Here is a 13,129-nt window from a genome sequence, read left to right as displayed (position 1 = left end):
TAAATACTATGTGAAATTACACAACACTATTACAATGGATTACAACCGTCAAAATATTCAAGAGGAAATCATTCCTAGTGCTGTATAAATAAGATGTATTTCAGTATGAAAATTACTTGACTTACGCAAAAGGCAAATTTCCTCGTGGCTATTAGTTGCTTAAAAGTTAATGTTTCATTACAGTTGTTATTTTCGAATGCTTGATTAAATTTAATAAATATGCTAAAACGTATACCAATTCGACTTAGGAAGCGCACCGATTCTTATTCGCCGGCAACGCACTTGCGAGCCTCCTGTCCGTTTGCTTTTGCCAAAAAATCGATTGATTGATTTTGTATTAAATTGGTAAAAAATACATATAGTTAAAAAGTCACATAGACATAATTGTAGGCAAATCGCTTTGCCACAAAATATGCTTATACAAATTTTATGTACAATGGATAGTATAGGAGATATAGCCAAAAACGTGTTTTCACCCCTTTTTCCAAGATGGCGGCCGGGGGACAAGGGCCCCAACCCCACAAACTTGAGTTTAAGCTTGTATTGACCCCCCCTACATGTCCCATAAATAAAAATGCGTCCTCTAACAAATGTTCAGCCCATGTAACATTTCAACGTAGTATGGAATCCAAAAACGAATTGGATTTTATGTAATAAAAAATATCCTTCAATTTCATCCTTACTGATCTACTAAAAGCCAATAACAAGATCCTACCTGTATAAATAATTCCACAGATATTCTTCTTCAATTCTTCAAAATATATCTATGCCATTATATAGTATTCGGAGATACAAAGTTGTTGAAATGTGAAGAGTGACTCATTATTTTTGCATTACAATACGTAAGTACTGAATTGAAAATATTTCGTAGTCCTTTATAAGAACTAGTAGTTCGTATTTAAATAGTACATTTTCAGTACTTTCTCTGTCGTAGGGAAGTGAATAAAGGAAGAGAATATGGATGGAGAGAAGAGAAAAGATCAAGAATGGATTACGTAGATCCTTGCCTGGAAGAGATTGATCGAAAGCCGCCAGTTGCGCTCCTTTTTATTTAATTATGTCAATTGTATTATATTATGTCTGTGTGCAACGAAGTGTTAATAAATAGAAATAAATAAAGTTTCTGACGCTATTTACCAAGCTGGAGTCCACGACGGAGTCTGGAGGATCATGGAGTAGGGATGAAACTTATGTAGTAAATGTATGAAACAATTTTCTTTTTATTGAAGTGAAAACTTCTTTAGCGGCGTTGTACACTTTTTTTGGAATGGGTAAAAAATTTTAAACACGCGTCAGGACACGTGACCCGATCGAAAATTCGTAAGACGGATGGAGAGTAGACAGCTGGCGCGGCGTATTTAATGTTTAAAGAACTTTATTTCTCATTACAAAAATTATTTTTTATTTACATGAGAAATTTAATATCATATACGAACGAGATACACGTCGCCATCAGCCGTCCCAATTTTAGTCAATTAGTCTCATTCTAATATGTATATTTAATGCCTTTTTGAACTGATTAATCATGCTAATGTTACGAACCTTAGACGGCAACTGATTAAACAATTGCACACCCTCATACCTAATAGACCTCTTTAAATAATTTGTGCGCGGATTTACTGTAATATAAATTGTCATGTTTGTGTACGATAGCGCAATAAATAAATATTGTATTGTACCACATAAATGATAGTACTTTTATACTGATAATTAAAGCAATTCGTGCAAAATTATTTTCTAACCATTCCAAAATATCAAAAATGCACAACGTTAATATTCAAGTTTTCACTTCTGCCGGCACTCCCGGAGTGCAATCCGTCGTTTTTTTTTTTAACCAAGGTTTTTCCCTTTACAGTGGATTCGAAATCGGAAATAGTCAACGCAAACAGAAATATTTTATAACGAGTTCGTAATCGTCATAACTTTAGTCATAATTTACCCTTTCAGCAAAACTCAATTCCCACGGAATTATTCCATTTTGCAAAGTCAAATACGACATATATAAAATTGATTTAAACATAATTTTCACGAAGGCGCGTCCGACGAGGTCAGTAACGAAAATTAATTTAATATGAAGCTTATACATGAATGTAGGATCACCATAAAGTTTGAATTATTACGATCCTTGATTTGAGATTGCTTTGTTTTGCACAAATAAACGCCAATTTAATTTACAAAAGATTAATTGAAATGCTTCACGGTTGGATTGAATTTTGCATATTTTTTGAATTAACCAAAAAATAAAAATGTTTACGTTATAAGTACATAGATTACAATGGTTAAATTTGGGGACACTTTAAGTACATGTGTCCCAGGTCGTCGATAACGAACTATTAACCACTAATATGTTACCTTCTTCTTTTAGAGCCACTGGAGGTTGGTCGTCAGTCTATTGAAGCGTGTCTTGTCCTGTGCCACATGCAGCAACTCTTCCGCAGTCGCAATAGCCGTCCATTACCTACCGTTGCGAAGCGTTGCGTTTCTTCCTTCTACCATCACGCCGTTTACCCTGGATTTTACCCATTATAATTAAATGAAGGAGATGGTAGCGGTCATGGCGCAACATGTGGTCCAGGTACGCAACTTTCCGTTAAAAAAAAATAAAACATTGTTATTATCTCTGTTCACATCAGCAGCTTAATCAGCTGATGCTTGATTTGAAGAATTGGTCCGATCTTTTCTAAAAGAGTTAAATGCCGCCCAACCAGTATGTGGAACCAGTTGCCCACTGAAGTATTTCCGAACCAATTCGACTTAGAGTCCTTCAAGGAAAGAGCGTACCAATTCTTAAAAGGCCGGCAACGCACTTGCGGGCCTTCTGGCAATGTGAGTGTCGGTGGGTGGCGGTATCACTTAACATCAGGTGAGCCTCCTGCCCGATAGCCAAACATTACCCAAAATTTGTGTTTGTTAGAAAGTTCAAAAAAATTATGATTTTGTGTAGCTTCAAAACAATATATTTTACCCCCGTATTCATATACAGCTCCGTATGGCTATAAGGTGTTAGTGTAGTTGTATAGTTATATAAATATTCGAACACATTAAATGTCTTCTTATCAACTAGATTTATTTATATATTTTATTTATTTATATTTTATTACCTTAATCAAAAACATACACATAACAAAAATAAAAAAAACAGGTTACAAAAATTATAAGGCAACGGGCGGCCTTATCGCTAACAAGCGATTTCTTCCAGGCAACCCTAAAATAACCGAGTTGTGATATTTAATGTATCAATTGTAAAAATTACTTCGTATATTGAAATCGTTTCTCCAAAACCATGGTCATCATTTACAAAATATTCCCACTAATGGAAGCAGTGATTGCCATCACATAATTAAATGGAGGCGTATAACACCTACGCTTATTAGACACAAACTAACTTACGTCTATTACTTATTGACATGAATTCCAAATTTATTTTACCATAATTACTTATAAAGTCAAATTCAAAAATCGTTTATTTATTCATATTCATATAGGTAACACAGTGTACACTTATGAACGTCAAAAAAGAAATATACATTAAATGCTTTTTAATTATCTAATTTTACATTTATTGCCAGTTCTTCTCTTCCGTTCTACGCCCTTGATTTGAGATACGATTATTTTCATACGTCCCTCATCCCAGGTTGGATAATAATTTGACTCAAATTGCGTTGGTTAGAGACTTCAAAACTCAAAAGAGTACTTCATTGTAGACTTCAAAAAATACCGAATGCTCCATCAATTCGTCGTGTAATTTTGTCATTAGCTTGGCTTTTCTATTAAATATTTGGATGCCAAACGAGATATTTCAAAGATTAGTGCCCATAATTCGACACTTAAGCTGATTCTATGATCTAATACTATATACATAATACATAGCCGAATAACGAAATATAGTTTTAATGTCATTTTTATGTAGGTAATATGTAATAGGAGGCAAACGGGCAGGAGGCTCATCTGATAAGTGATACCGCCGGCCATGGACACTCTCATTGCCAGAAGGCTCGCAAGTGCGTTGCAGGCCTTTTAAGAATTGGTACGCTCTTTTCTTGAAGGACCCTAAGTGGAATTTGTTCTCAAATACTTCAGTGGGCAGCTGGTTCCATATAATGGTGGTGCGCGGCAAAAACTGCCCTTGAAACACTCAGTTGTGGAACGACGGACGTCAAGGTGATACGGATAGTATTCTGCTTTGTTGTCTGATAATAAAACTCAGCAGCAGGACATTTGGTTTGCCGTTAAATGAGGTATCGTATTTTAATTAATTCAAATTATCTATTTTGCTACATTATAGGGCAATGAACTCCTAAAATTGTGGATTGGGTCTTCGATCCGTGAACATCAATTAGGTCATGGTCGCGGTTTGGGAATGGTATCTGGAACCGATAAACTTTAACTGAATTTAAGGGTAGCGTTTGTATCGTTCAATGATAAATTAATCTCTGGTTTTGGTTATGGTCTACTAAGATTTCATTATGGTTTATTGAGTAACAAACAATTTCACATAATACTTTGACATTAATCCGTACCAGTTATAAGTACATAAGTTTGATAACTATTAGAGATTGTTTGTTTATTTGGTTGAAAAACATCTCAGAAATGACTAGTCTGAGGAAGAAAATAGGCTTTACACCATCGTGCTACCGAATAAACGCGAATTAAACCGCAGAACATAGCTAGGGAATAGCTTTAAAGTTATTTTATTATGTTCGACGCGATATTTACAATTGAATTTTATATAACTTTATATTGGGCGAATTAATTTTCTTAAATAGGACATTATCAGCTACAAAAAAGTAAAGAATACTTCACTGTCATATGTTTATATACGTATTGTTTCGAATCACTATAAAATCATACGTTAAAGATTTTGCGGCGTAAAGTTGAAAATATCAACATTTCGATCCCTTACACAACATATTAATAGAACTGTAGTGGTTTATACTTTGGAAAAAAATGACATTTGCGTATGATAATAGAGTTTTTGAAACTTAATGACAATTGTCATACTATAGGCATAGGGTTGATTACAATGCATACGGGAGTACGGAATTCGTCTGAATAGCCCGAATCTGTGCCTAAAGTGGTTCGATCTCACATACTCTTGCAACATTTAGTGGATCAAATTATGCATCACGTCATATAGTTGATATTCCAGATCCAGCCACATTCAGAATAAGGGACTGGAAAAGTGCCTGGATGTTACACGATTCATTTTGAAGTACTTTTGAACCGGTCACAAATCAGGAATTTAAATTATTAATAATTATTACTTTATAGTATATACCGGAATTTATATGACCAACTCACCAAAAACAAATAAAAATGTGTGTTGAAAATTTGAAGACAAACATTCATTAAAGAATGAAATGATTCACATAGCAACAATTTCTTTACAACAATAAATAATATCCAATCAAAAACATAAATATTAGAAGAGAGCAGAGACAAATTTTTTGATTGATTTCATTAAGCATTGAGAATATGAGTATCAAGTTCTGTGTCTCGGGATTTAATTCAAGATTTGATTTGGCATCGTGTTTGTCTATTAGAAAATGTTTATAATTTCAAATGTATTGTGATTATGTCTCTTAATGCGCTTTCTCCCAATAAGCAATTAACATAATTACCATTTATTAAAAATGGTGCTTTTAAAATTAACAGCGGTAAATTAAATTTGCTGCGTTCGTTTTAATTAAGCTTGTTGACAAGATGAGAGCAATGCGCAGAAGACATTTTATTTTTGAACGCTTAAAAGCATTTCGTTTTGAAATTATTTTTAAATATTCAACTCCGTTAAATTTTAAATTCAATCGTTTTAATAACTTTAAAGCGTATTGTATACTTTTACTAGGTATTCAAAACAATATAAAATCATATAAAAAGTGTAGACATAGAATAATAATATCTTTAGTGATATTATTGTCTTTTATAATACGTCATGCGTTAAACTAAAGAATTATTTTTATTCAGTTTTGAAAATTATATTCTCTTTTATTCGGTTTCAATGTTGGGGAACGTCTTATGTTTTGGAGGTATATGGGGAGATTCTATAATGCAAGTTACTTAGGATTTGGATATATTCTTGTCTTGTACAAAACTAAAAATGCGCGCATCGGGCTGCCATATATACTCGTAATAATCTAATATATAAAATTATCGTGTCGCGGTGTTTGTAGTTAAACTCCTCCGAAACGACTTGACCGATTCTCATGAAGTTTTGTGTGCTTTTCGGGTATGTCTGACAATCGGAAAACATCTATTTTTCATCCCCGTAAATGTTAAGGGTAGTCCATCCCTAACAATTTTTTTATTTTCAGATAATTTTTTTTTATGATACAGCTTTAAAAAATACATACAACCCCTAATTTTCACCCCTCTACAATCAACCCCTATATTTTATTATAAATGATATACATGGCAAAACGACGTTTGCCCGCTCAGCTAGAATAATTATAAAATTCTCTTGTCACAATGTTCGTTCCCATTGGAAATAGAGGCAAAAATAATTTTAAAAAAAATGTCGGTACGAATTCTTCATGGGTTTCATAACTGTTAATGTTCTTCCCGTCGATACGGTAAAGTCTCCCCTCAAACTAAGAAAAACGTATTTAAATAAAGATCTTAAATAAAAATTCAGTGGCACTACAACCTCTTTAGGTCTGGGCCTCAGATTTCTGAATCTGTTTCATGATCATTTTTAAATCTAATACACAATTAGGTGATATGCTTGCTGTGAATGACACACGCCGAAGACATATCGATTTCCTCGCTATGTTTTCTTTCACCGTTCTAGCGAATTTTAAATTCGCATTTAGAAAGAAAGTCCATTGGTGCACAACCGGGGTCGAACCTACGACCTCAGGGATGAGGGATGAGAGTCGCACGCTGAAGCCACTAGGCCAACACTGCTCCCTACAATAAAGATATATTCAGGTAATGGCGTATTTCAGATTTCAGATTTTAGAAAATGTAGAATAATGTCAATAGTAAAAAAGGATTGACATATCTATTGGCTGTCAAATATTTATGCGTGCGTTCAGGTGCTTATTTCTTTTTGTGTTAATTAATTGATAATGCAGAGAACATGTTTATTTTGTATTACTTGTATTACTTTCATAACATCATGAATTAAGTTCAACTGTAGCACGAAATTCATTGCTGCTAGGCGGTACAAAGTTCCCCAGGTCAGCTAGTTGTAACTAAATTACAAGTTAAATTAAATTACTTTATAGAACGTTATTTTTTAGACCTCCAGCGGAAACCAACACATGTTAAGTCTAAAATATTGTTGGTGTTTTTTTTAAATTATGTATATCACCTCGACGTCCGTCGTTCCACAACTAAGCGTTTCTTAAGGCATTTTTGCCGCGTACCACCACTATGTGGAACCAGCTGCGCACTGGGGCATTTCCGAACCAATTCTTCTAGCTAATTCCTTCAGCAAAAGAGCGTACTAATTCTTTAAAAGCTGACAACGCACTCGCGAGCCCTCTGGCATTGAGAGTGTCCATTACATCAATTAATATTAGGTGAGCCTCCTGTCCGTTTGCCCCCTATTCTATAAAAAAAACCATACAATTTTGTATGAAACTCAGGAAAATAAAACTTTACACCCATTTTGTACCCGTAGATAGTAGAATAGATATAACTGTGAGACTCGTTTGTGAAAATCTTCCCTCAACTAGTAGAAAGTTTCGTACTTCTTTCAAACTTCAAAACTAGTATAACTTCCTCCACTTGGCGCATAGAGTCAATTGACTCAGCATATTTTAGTTTCGACTTTGATATTATGAACTTCTAGGGCATTAGGATTATAAGATATATCTTCGAAGATTATATATTCGAGAAAAAAATATTGCGACTTTACATTGAATTACAATCTAGCAATACAATAATTATGGCTAATAAGTAATATTATTTTGAATTAATTTTTTACTGTTGTGTTCTATAATATTCTGACACTATGTTCGTGTCTCCGAGATACCGCACTTCCACTTATATTCACTACACTAGGTTTTTATTAACTATAATATAACGTATGACAAAAGCACTAGCGCATACAGTCACGTTAACAATCGAACTTATATATTTGACTTTTATTTCGTAGACCAAAGCTAACGGTGGTCTCTTAAAACCTATATAGCAACAAATTGAGTTGTATTCATAAATGTATAAGATCTATTGGCTGAGCGCGCGTCAACTGAGATAGGGAGTTCGAACCCCGAACTAGCATTGAACTCGCTGAAAAACGTTCTGTTAAAAAGCACATTTAAGCCACAAAAATACTTTCTATAGATAAAAACGATAAGGGATCAGACGGATCAGATTTCTGAATCTGATTCATGATAATTTGTCAATCTAATAGGCAAGTAGGTGATCTGCCACATGTGCCTGACACTCGCCGTTGAATTTATGGGTCTAAGGCATGCCAGTTTCCTCACAATGTTGTCCTTTACTGTGCGAGGGAAAGTCCTTTGGTGCACAGCCTGGGGAATATCAACACCCAACACTGCTCAAATAAGGGGTACCTATATTTATGTACAAAGTGTAAATCAAAATATAAACCTACATACAGTCACATTATCAAGCAAGCCCTCGACTGTAATCCTCAAAGCAAAAGGAAACGTGGCAAAGAACTGGCAACGAAGCATCATTACCCAGCACTGATTAGGCTGGTTTTCTTCGCAATGCCCCACTTGGGGAATATATTATATCATTGTCAATTTCTTGTAAATCTAATATTGTTAAAATAGATCGATCAGTATATTTGAAACAGTTATAATCTGGTTCTTCACATATAAAAAATATCATAAAAAAGCTCGTATTTCATCCTAAATCCCACGCACATATCTTGAAATTATGTTTCGCTTTACTGCGTTTCACGTCTCATTAAATTTCAACAGTTGTGGGCTTCCCCAGAGGCAGCAAGTACTTAATTACATAACATACATGTATACCTAATTATACTAACTCGAGGGTAAATATTAGATCACTTCCATATAGTGAAAAGTATTGATTTAGAAGTAGAGAGCCTTTTGATGTAGTTCTCTCAATTCATAATTAATGTCGCAACTTTGGGAAAAGCGGTACAGAAACTGAACATTATTTATTAATTTATATAGCTATTATTAATTTTTAATATTAGCTACTATTTATTATCAATTTATTTACATGAAATCATCTCAAAAAAAAATTGCAGCTCACTATTTTGCAAAAGAGAGCGGTCAGAGCCATTTATAATCTACGTCGTTGCGAATCTCTCAGGGAACTATTTAAAAAGATTAATATTATGACAGTACCTTGCCAATTCATTTATGAAAATATTATGTATGTAAGAAAGAATCAACATATTTTTAGTAAAATAAATGAAAGACATAATTTTAATACTAGAAATAAAGAAAAAATAGCTCGACCATCTTTCAGATTAGCCAAAGTTCAAAATTCATTTATGGTGTACTGTGTGAAATGTTACAATAAAATACCTTGTGACATTTTAAAACTAAATGAAATTGAGACGAAAATTTAAATGTTTTATTAAAAGTACACTTTGTAAACAAGCATATTACAAATTAGATGATTATATTCAAGATAAGAATCTTGGAAACATGCTGGTCCTGCTCCATAGGACAATCATAGAGCCTGGACAAAATCAAATTGGTTGCTGATTTTTTGCTTTAACATATTTTTGTTATTATTATTTTTTAAAATTTGTAATGCTACAAATGTAATTTTTTTTTGTATCTTACACACTGTTTTGTTGTGTTTTTTTAATATTTTTATTACTCTTTAATGTTAATATTCTACGGTTTCGATATTTGTAAATATGTGAGGAACATGTATACTAAATTTTTTAGTATAGTAGTTTATTCTAAGAGTACATTGTCTACACATATAATTATTTAACAAATGTAACAAAATATTGTAAACCTATTTTAAAAGAGTAAGTGTGGAGTTTCTTGCCCATTCTTCTCCACACGAAACTACCTTTTGGAAGGGGTAACTAGAATCTTTGTATTTTTTTTTTGACGTTCAAAAAAGAAATAAATGATTTGACTTTGACTTTGACTTCTAGAAATATTGCACTTCCAGGTTCCTACCAGACTCGTAATCGTGCTTTACAACACAACGACCACTATTTAAGCCTTGACTTGTTTCAGTTTCACACCCGACATACACACACAACATAACCAAATTAGGTATTACTTTGTTAAATGTTTTATACCTTTTTGTGTAAATTATGTATTCCATATTTGACTACATCTTTCATTAAATGTTTTTTATTACGGAATAAATAAATTAAATTAAGGTTCGCAATCGCTATCGCTTGGGAGTTGACTACGGCGCTGATTAAACACATTAACATAATATTTTTCATTCTGGTTACACATTGGATCGAATACAACAACAAATAGATGAACCGTGCTTTTGGGAGTTGCAGCCTAATAAACATAAATATCATTTCATAGCTTTTATGAAGACTATGTTGTTGTCAGTACCTAAAAAATATACAGCATTTCTCTATTTGTGAATCGACTCTATGTTCACAGCCTAGAACTGGTTTCAATCCCCGACTATGCACCAATGTAGGTGTTAGTTATAATGTACATTAATAGCTGGTACAGAATCATAATGACCTCATGTGGTTAATAGTGTTATAATGAAGCTATTGCATAGATTTTAAAGCGGGCTTTGAGCGCGGCGACCGAATCAAGAAATTCCGTAAAGAAAATAAACCTAACACACGATGACGTAATATAGGTGCGGCCAATACGCGTCAGAGCGGGACAGAACGCATACTGCGTATCACATCGGTCTGGCGTGATCGGTGACGTAGCGCAGGTGCGTTAAAGTGGGACAGAACGCATACTGCGTATTCACATCTCTCTGACGAGATCGGTGACGTAGCCTAAGCGCGGCCGTTGCTGCCGGTACGCGTTATAGTATATAGTTCGAGGCTGGTAGAGTGGTAGATTGAATTAATATCAAAGAAAAAAAAAACTGCATAAATAAATAATTATAATTGCTTAACTTGATAAAAAATGCTATGCAATAGCTTTACCGCGGCAGTCTCCGAGTGCCACACGTTTTGTTTTAATGCAGTAGCGTATATGCCCCATGACTAGTTCAGGGGCTTGAGACACCCAGTCTTACAATTTTCAAGATATAGCAGGATACAATAAAATTTAAATTAAGTTTATAAGGTATATAAAGCACATATATTAATTCTATATAGAATATGCTAGTTTGTTTAGTTGCACAAATATTGTTCAACGCGTTAATTGACAAATAGCAAATTTCCGCGTAACGTAATTTTAACCTAAGTTGACAGACCGTGTCCTGGATTTGTTTATAGCAACGTGTTTGTAGCGAAGTTTTGTTCAAAATATACTTTTTCGATTCAAGATTATATGATACTAAGAGAATACGAACAATCGCCACCATCGCAGCACTACATCAACTTGATTGGGGGTGGGTATAAACTAAGAGGATCATCCTAGACCAGAGCTTCCCAGCATGGGGTCCACACCCCACAGGGGGGCAATTTGATTGTTGAGAGAGGCTATTGAAAATTTATAAAAATGATTTGGATTTTGAATTTCATTTTTTCTTTGTTTTGAAAATTGACTTACTGTGTTTTTCCGTTAATAATTTCCTAGTGAGTTCTCTTTCTAAATCCTTCAACAATTTTTTAATATTAAAAATTATCTATGTTATGGGGCATAAGAATTTTAGAAAGGCTAAGGTTTGGAAGGACTGTCATAGACGTATAGACAAACCACTTTGACACTAAACCTTTTATGACCAAGAAATATAAAATTCGAATCAAGCTGTCGAGCACATTCTTTAACACGTTCACTGCGCCATCATTTTTAAAGAACTTTCAGCTGGTGCGTTGGAGACCTAAAAGATCTCGTAACAAGCCTATCCCCTGGTGCGTTTGAGACCTAATCAGTCTCCTAAAAATACACTTTTGAAAATAATTTATATCTTCCAAAAAACAATGACATATATTTTGAATTTTTTGTGGGTGAAAGATAGCTAATTGCTTTATATTTTGCTAGGTTCGCACGCAGTTACGACATTTGAATAAACTACAAATACCAAAAAAAAATTAGATATCGATTGTATCTCGTACCGCACCCGAAGATAGTTCAATATGTGTAGTAAGTAGTGATGGGAATAAAATAATATCTCAGTTATCGATTCTAAAAGTTTTATTAATTATGCAAAGTGTTTTTCATTAAAACATGGTAAGCACATTGATTGCTTGTACATTACGCGCAAATGCTAACAATTCGTTTAGTTGTTTTAGAAGCGTCAGTGCTGTTTAACTGCGTGTGCTCCAACGAAAAAGGTTTATCGTTAAATATTTCATAATCAGAATCACTGTCATTATTAGTCAATGGGGGGCAAATTTGAACATTTTCCAAAACAAATATTTTACAGGACGATGCAGCAGTATAATCCGGCGTTGATTTTTTGTTAGAAACCTCAGCAATAAAATAGGTTTTTTACACTTTTTTATCATACAAAAATAATCAACACGCTGGTATATACGCGAGTGTTATTTCCAAAACGTGCCCGCGACTTCCCGAATGTCGATTCTAGGACAACACTAAAAATCCCATCCTCCATCTCTTGCGTCTACGAGGCGTACGATTTCACGAGTACCGACATATCTCCTAACGCAAGGAATTAAAATAATTACAAAACTGTGCGTTAGGGACCTAATCCATCTCTAAATTATTTTTTAATGTCCTTGAATTCAGCTTTAAGTAGGAAGCAAATATGTATATTTGTCCTGTTCATCCTTAAAGAACTTTACAAGTTAGACCCTCCCGCAAGGAGTGAAAAAACACGATTATGTTCAACGCACAATACAAAAGTCCTGCAAGAGATCTGATAGATCTCGTAACGCAGCGAACGTGTTAAATATTCAATAACGTTAATTTAAAAAAGCGGTGTTGTACCAAACAAATGCTACGTATTTATTGTTTAGACGTATGAAAGCAGCCAGTTGGAAATGTGGTAAATGTGGTGGCTTTGTGCTAACCCTTCACTGGGACACACAGACTTTAAGAATGTGCAACAGCAGAACCATAGACACATATAGGACATAAATAATAGTAGTCAG

The sequence above is a fragment of the Pieris napi genome, chromosome 8 (genome assembly GCF_905475465.1).
Source record: "Pieris napi chromosome 8, ilPieNapi1.2, whole genome shotgun sequence".
Classification (NCBI taxonomy): domain Eukaryota; kingdom Metazoa; phylum Arthropoda; class Insecta; order Lepidoptera; family Pieridae; genus Pieris; species Pieris napi.
Note: the sequence above shows the minus strand (reverse complement) of the source record.